Here is an 8,064-nt window from a genome sequence, read left to right as displayed (position 1 = left end):
AAAGAAAAACACAGTTATAATTAACTATAATGAAGAAAAATAATAAGAAACATAACTTTAGAAATAGATAGCTAGACAATTATTGGGCCGTCGAAACTCCTTTTATGTGACATTTGGCATTGACAAAATGGCATGAAAGTGGAAGGAAATAACCTATCGACGTTGACTACCTTATTTCTTTATAGATGCTTTCGGCCTTTACCAAGTAGTTTACTTGCAAACATTGTGTGCATCATGTAATTTAAAACCATTATATAAAACAAAGTTTAGTAATAAATAATCTCTTTCGGGTGTAAACCTATTTCTCCGATTAATACATTATAGATTATAGATTATAGATTATGAATATATTCAAGTTGACTCAAAAACATGTGGATTGTCATTTGGTTTTACGATGGAAGGTGCTTGTACGTTGGGTTTGGTAAAGTAGGTGTTATGTCGAAAAATCTTATACAACTGGTATCAGGGTTACGTTGCAACTTCATGTTGATGTGGTTCCTATACTCGCCTTGTTTGTCCTAGTCCAACGATCATGGTGGATCGTGGTCCTTGTCTTGTCCACTTACAAAGAAAGCGGATCTTGTAAAGTCAACTAATAAACTTATGACCATTTCAACTATTTCAACTATTGTCAAGTGGTTTTAAAAAGTTTGTTTACTTCTTTATAGGTCAATCTTGATGTTATGGTTCAAAGGAGATTCTAATTATATGCATTTTTAATCTATTTTTTGTTTAATTCAAGAGGCAGTTTCAAATCATCAAAATCATTTAGTTGTATTATATGACTTTTTTTTATAAACTGTACTTGGTGTAACAAATACTTTTGATAGTTTACAAATCACCTTCTTGTAACTAAACTTTAAAATTAGTATTTTGTTTTCCCATCAGACCACAAGACCAAACCCCTTATGGTTTGCAAGGACCTGGTCTGACAGCAAAATTGTTCATTTCGCAAATTTTAGTAGTTAAACTCCATTTTCCTTCTTCCTAACCCCCAACTACCTACATTAAACACTAAACCCCAATCCCCATTTATAAAATACAACCCTTCCCCACCTCTTAAATCATCAAGAATCTCAACTTTGGCAGATTGTTCAAAGCTCCAAAATAGTGAGTTTTGAGCTAGTTTCTTCAACTTTTCTTCTTGTTTTCTTTTTCCCTCTTCCTTGGATAACCTCGAGGAGTATTACCACATGTTTACAAGGTAAACAAAGCTGGTATGTCACCATTTTTTAGGTCCGAGTGGGGATTTTGTTAAACTTTTTTAAACTTGTTATAACTTTACTTTGTTTTCTTGTTAAACTTTTTTCTAGCTCGCTTCCAAACTCTCCCATGTCATCAAGAATCTCAACTTTGGCAGATTGTTCAAAGCTCCAAAACAATAAGTTTTGAGATAGTTTCTTCAACTTTTCTTCTTGTTTTCTTCTTCCCTCTTCCTTGGATAACCTCTAGGAGCATTACCACATGTTAACAAAGGTAAACAAAGTTGGTATGCCACCATTTTTGAGGTCCAAGTGAGGATTTTGTTAAGCTTTTTTTAAACTTGTTATTATTTTACCTTGTTTTCTTGGAACTTTTGACACTAAACCAAGTCACCAACTAATCTCTATGTTGAGGGACTTGTGTTAAGGTTTATTCCTGAAAACATGAGGTTCATATGTCTTTTCATACTAGACGCTAAGTAATCTTTAAGCCGTGAAAGTGAAGAAACCACACCAAGTCTTCAATGATACAATGTTGGAAGCACTCGTCTTGGTTAACACTCAATTGGTTACTTAGCATATTAGATAGTTGTTTATCTATTCATACTTATATTCATGACCATCTGAATCATCCATGGAATGATTTGTGCATTGGTGAAATCTTCAAGTTAATGGATTTATCCAACCAATGCTTGACAATACATGATATAAATCTCTAAAAACCGAACCATGATATCAACCAAACTCAAGGTTGAATGTTATGTGTTAAGGTGGAAGTATCTTAGTTTCGGATTCCTTAGGTTGGACTTCTAATGGGTGACTTAATACCCATGAAAAACACAATTAACAATAGTGTCCAACTTAAGTATCCAAAACAAGGTATGTTTTATGTACTTTCACACGCATATAATTTCCCGTTTACTTCCCAACCTCCAACTCATCAAACTCATACACCTTTGTTTATCCTTTTTAGGGTAACTTGGTGATTCCATCATCTCAAACTGCTCACTCACATTTGTGGAACTTATCTTCGCAAGCCGTGAGTATACATGACCCATTTTATGCTTTAAACAGTATTTGGGTTGCAACATGTATCCTTTTAAATTACACAATCACACACATACAATCAATCTTATGCAAACACTCAATCTTTAAACATGCTACTTGTTTTATATATACTAGGAAACTCTTATGCATGTTATCTATCATTAACTTGAAAAAGTAGAAAAAGTATGCTTAACATGTATAGCGCTATAGGATTAGCACATTGCCCCGTTTGTTGGGTCATTGTTAAGTATTCAATCTTTGCGGTCTTATTCATTTCGTTGATGAGATTAAGCTAATGGACACTTTGGTTTAATATGAAGCTTATGTAAGCTAGTATTATTTATATAACTTAGTATACAATTAACATATGGATTTGAGACTTTATTCACACTAATGCTATGTAGACAAACTTGTATGCACACCGACATTATTTGTTGAGGAATATTTTATATACATGTTGAAGAAAATATATGATGATGATAACTCAAGAAATCTATTTAGAGTGGACTAGAAACTCACCAAGTTTTAATTATGCATTATCATATTCTAGTTATGAAATTCACTAAATGTTGTACTTTCTTTTCGAAACATGTATCGTATTATTTGAATTAATGGAATGGAATTTCTGAGTTTAATTATTGTCACAAACTAGTGTTATCATGCTTTTGAGCAATCTTCTACATCTTGCCTCGATGTTTCCCCCATCTTTTGGGGTGTGACACACAATTTAAGTGATGAGCATTTGATTTGATGGTGGTGGTTTGGTAAGTAATATCTGAATTTAATGGTTCTCCGGTAGGATTAGTTTGCTTACATATGAAGCTTATTATCACGCCCTGATTTCCCGGTAGGCCCAGACTTAGGGTTTATGCGTGACGATTGATATCAGTTATCACAATGCACAACAGAAGATGGAATAAAAGTAAATAAATAAAAGCTTGAATTTCTTAAATAAAGTTATACAAGCTTGTACGTGAAAATATCCACAGGTGGATCAAATATAAAAGTGACTTTAGACTAATAAGGTTTTTTCCGTGGAGTAGCAAATTCCAATATGTCTACACCAAGCCGTTCCAGCCTATTCCGTATTTGCTAATAAACCTGCGCTTAGTCTTTTGAAAAACTTCAGTTTTCACTGGCAAATACAATTAACCGACTCTTTTGAAAATATTTTCAAAAGTTATTTGATACCATTTGGTATATCATTTTTAAATAACTTGGGACAAACTATATTTTTTGTGACCAGTTTTACATGCTTGTCAATACAGTCAGAGACCAGAAATCATATGTCGGTACATGATTAATCGACACACCACATTTTCAATATCATACACCCCGCGCTTAAGTCGTGGCCATTTGCAATTAAATGAGTCGGGATAACCAGGACACGGTCGTATTAACCCCCAAGTGTTTAAGTTATCAAGCAAAACGAATTAAAACGTGTTTTTGCATTCATATGACATCATTCGCCCTTTTGCAATGCCCGGCCAAATGGCTAATGCCATATCCAAAGCCTTTAGAACATAAAATAGGCTGAGAGTATTTACCTGTACTAGTCATTATAATATCAAGAGTAAATTGCTATTTTGGTCCCTGTGGTTTATAACAAATTGTTATATTTTACATATATGAAAAGTCTTGCAGAAAAAAAAAATAAAACACCAACGTTTTAATTTATTGCAATTTTAATCCACATGACTAACTTCCATCCACTTTGATGCTAACTTCAGGTCACATGCCAAACATGTGATAGGCAATATGGTAATTACCCATCTATATTGAAGAAAACAACAAAAAACACCCTTCCTCCATTGAGTTATGTAGTGTCTCTTTTAACAATTGATAGTGTTGATGAAATGCTAAAAATGATATTGATTTGATTATGATATCAAGCTTTATTTCGATTAAGGTTTATAACAAGCTGTAACCTTTTAGGATTTAATTGAAAGTTAAAATGTGTTATCTTACTTTATTTTTTTAAAGATTGCTCCTTTTTTGTTATTGGTTATCAGATGTCAACTTCTATGAACATTCTTGACAATAGTTAATAAATAAATAGGACAATGTAAAAGCGAGTTAGGATGTTGATTAACTACTCGAGACTATGAAAAAAATATAAATATGCCATTAATAATCTTTTAAATTCTATGATATATTAATAAAATACAAAATATGGACTCAAACAGAGAAAAGTAGAAAACGCTCATTCATGCTCTGCTTTCCTACAACCTATGTCCTAATATGGTAAACCATTCATGAAATCATCTTTTAATTCAGAGTTTTTGATCACAACGAAGAAATGGTGAAGTATCGAAAGATAGGTGTGGCGATGGATTTCTCCAACCTCTGATCCATCGATTATTCGTTCTGTTGTTTCGATTTTGTTGCTTAAACCGTGTATTGATTTGCTACAATTGGTGAAGTTTCAATGGTAAATACGACATGAATAGGCTAGATCTTATTTGCATACTAACTATTCATCAAATTGTGATGTTTCTACTTTATACATTGATGTGAGGGTGTTTAATCATGTTTTAAAGTGTTTAATTATGAGGTTTTACATGATTATGTGTATGAAAACGGGTTACTTTGAGTTGATTTTGATTTACATGTACTCGGAGCATAACGGATGGCTTTTGGAGCTTGACGGAAGGTTTTCGGGAAGCATTATGGAGTATTGGAAGCATACACACAAGTTGGAAGGCCAAAATATGAAAAACGGGAAGTTCGGTAGCAATCGGCGCCACTAGGTGCTGATTTCAGCGCACCACAGAAGGAAAGTACCATTTGGCGCACTAGGCGCTGATTTCAGCGCACTGGGCGCTGAACCCAGACCTGACTTGCGAATTTCTTGTTTTTCCACCATATTTAAGCACAAACATTCCCCAAACGAAATTATCATTAACCCTAGCCGTTTTCCACTTCCCAAGGACGAATTTTGGAGTTCCAAACCTCAATCCAATCATCAATCATGCAATTCCTCATCAAGATTGAAGATCAAATCAAGAACATGAGCGGCTAAACCACCCGTGATCATCTCCGGGACTAGGGTTTGTGTTAGGAACCGGGTTGACTTAGTTTTACAAACTTTTGGATTAAGATTTGACTAATCATTCGGTTAGTTTATCTTTATTGTTTATTTGTTTTTGATTAAACATTGTTGGATTATCATTTGCATACTTGTTCATCAGTTATTTGGTTTTGTCATCAACAATTGGGATTAAATTCTAAGTTGTCATTGTTCTTCAACCTTTAACCATTGAACTTGTTCATGTTTATGAAATCTAGGATTGGTAATTATCTAGGTTACTATTCAGTTGCATCAATCTTTCGGTTTCGATCGTGGATCATTGCAACCAAATATATTATCTGTTAATTATTTATCAAAACAATAGTTAGCAAATCATGTCTATGTGATTTCCAATTGGTAGTAATTAGGTTACCCGTGTTTCTACACAACCTGAAAACCCGGAGATTGTTCATTTTTCTCATAATTGTTTACAACCACATTCATTACATTTGTTTTTCTAATAACTCTCTTAATCAGCAAAAAGCAATTAATTTAGAAATAGATGATAATTAAAACAACGAGCTTTCACACTTTCCACTGATTCCCCGTGGATTCGACACCCTACTTGCCCTCTACTAGTAAAAGGTGAATAGGACACTTTACTTTATTTTTGACCGACCTTACGACATCGATCAAAATGGCGCCGTTGCCGGGGAATCGGTGCAAGAACAGATGGCAAGAAGAGGGTTTGGGATCAAAGCTCTCTTCTGTTCTTTTCTTCAATAGAGATGGTAATTACCATATATCCATCACATGTTTGGTGTGTGACCTAATGTTAATAGCAAAGTGAATGGAACTTAGTCATGTGGACTAAAATTGCAATAAATTGATACGTGGGTGTGTTTATTTGCAAGACTTTTCATATTTGTAAATTATAGTGATTTGCTATAAACCACAGGGACCAAAACAACAATTTACTTTAATATCAATTATGTTTAGCACAACCATAATTCAAAACAACGTAAACTTAGGCGCAATTTACTGGAGGCTTCTAGTACGGAATGAACGAAAAAGTTTTCCGTTAGGGTGTTAACGAGTCATATATAAGTCATTGACTTTGACCGATTAACTTAATGGATACGCTCGATTTGCTAGATTAAGCGTTGAATGGATAGAATGTGGTTTATACCATTCAGAGTGTAAGGACTCGTGTAATATGGGTTAAATAACCAAACATTCTGATCAGAACTGAATTCGAAAGGCTTTGACCCGATTCGGTGAGTTTATATGTTTTATTCTATTTAAACTAGTTGTACGCACATATGCGGTACCGGGTGATCGAATAGGTGTATGACAAGTCCATTATGCTAAAATATTAGTTGGAAAGACAGATTACAAGTCTCATTGGTTTTAAAACCATTTTTATGCCATACGGGCATTTTTGGCATTTTAAAGTATATTTGATGGACTTCTCAATAAACTCGACAAATGATATTACCAGAAGGTATAACCTAAGAGAATTATTCCCTAAAATAACCTGATCATATAACAACCCTTAATCAGATCAGAATCGAAAGTCAAAGAAGAAGTCAAACTGTTTGACTTTCGACTACGAAACGAGCTCTAATCAGGAAATGACGAGTTGGACATGATTAAACATGTCAGAATTTGTTATATGAACTGTTATGATGTCAAAATTTAAGGTTTTGATACTTAGAAACTCATTTATCGTAATTATCAAAATTTATGTTTTTTTACTTTTATTTTATATAAATTTGACTCGTTATTTCGCCTATTTAACGTGATCTTCAGAAGGTGCAATCACAAGGGATTAACACCTTCATGATTACGATCATATTGCAAAGTTCGATTCGAACTTTGACTTGAATAAAATGGTCATAACCGAAAGTCAAAACAAAAGTCAATTTGCTTGACTTTCGGCTAATAACTAGTGGCATCCCAGGTGTCACATGGAGGAGGAGAAGTGGCAAGGTTCGGAGTTAAGTGTCCATGTTGCAACCTGCAACTGGCGGCTGCAGGTGTTCTGCCAGCGACACCCTTACGTACCGTAAAGGAGATGGCTTACGGTCCATAAGGACCTTCTAGCGCCCACAATTTCAAATGCCTTACGGACCGTAAGGAATATGCCTTGTGGTCCGTAAGGGACCTCTAGAATATGATTTTTGGCATTTTTTCCAATATTGATCCCTCAACTATATTCCATCTCCCATTTTTGATATAATTCTCTCTCGTCCAACAAAGCTCGCATATTTGAGAGTTCTCGGACACGTGTTGCCATATAATTTGATATAAGTTTCCGAGTTGTTACACTTATCTAATCCTATTACCTATAAAAATGTATTTAGTTTTTATTAACTGAAAAAATAAATATTTGTCCCTGTTTAATAATTAGCTCAATAGTAATGAATATGCTACAAAACTTTTAACAAATATCACATGGCATTTTGATCTCCATGGCCCTTGATATATATGTTGTCCTAGGCATAGAAAGGTAAACGTACAATCATTGACATATATCGTAATGTCTCAATATATAATGAATATTCATTGAAACGATGAACTTTTACTTTATTAGTTGTTTGTTATGCATTGCTAATTGTGTTCCAGTTCATAGAGTACTTTAACATTATGTTGTCCACTTCTTTAGTTTTAGAAATGTAATGTAGCGTTCCGTATTTTCGTACTTTCTATTTTTAGAAACTTGTATTTGTATTCAATTGCAATCCTTGTAGTCTCGAGACTTTGATCACAGTGAAAATACATTTTATATATACACTTGTAAAT

At 33.9% G+C, this 8,064-nt stretch overlaps 1 long non-coding RNA gene across 1 annotated transcript; it reads left to right on the top strand.

The window, feature by feature from the left end:
• Positions 1–1,083: 1,083 nt before the first annotated feature.
• LOC118481141 lies at positions 1,084–4,952 on the top strand. Its single transcript, XR_004864557.1, has 2 exons — positions 1,084–2,081; positions 2,176–4,952. It is a non-coding gene; the product is annotated as an uncharacterized LOC118481141 (long non-coding RNA).
• Positions 4,953–8,064: the final 3,112 nt, after the last annotated feature.

Source organism: Helianthus annuus, chromosome 8 (assembly GCF_002127325.2).
Source record: "Helianthus annuus cultivar XRQ/B chromosome 8, HanXRQr2.0-SUNRISE, whole genome shotgun sequence".
NCBI lineage: Eukaryota > Viridiplantae > Streptophyta > Magnoliopsida > Asterales > Asteraceae > Helianthus > Helianthus annuus.
The sequence above is the reverse complement of the archived record's forward strand: the minus strand, read 5'-3'. Positions and strand labels throughout refer to the sequence as shown.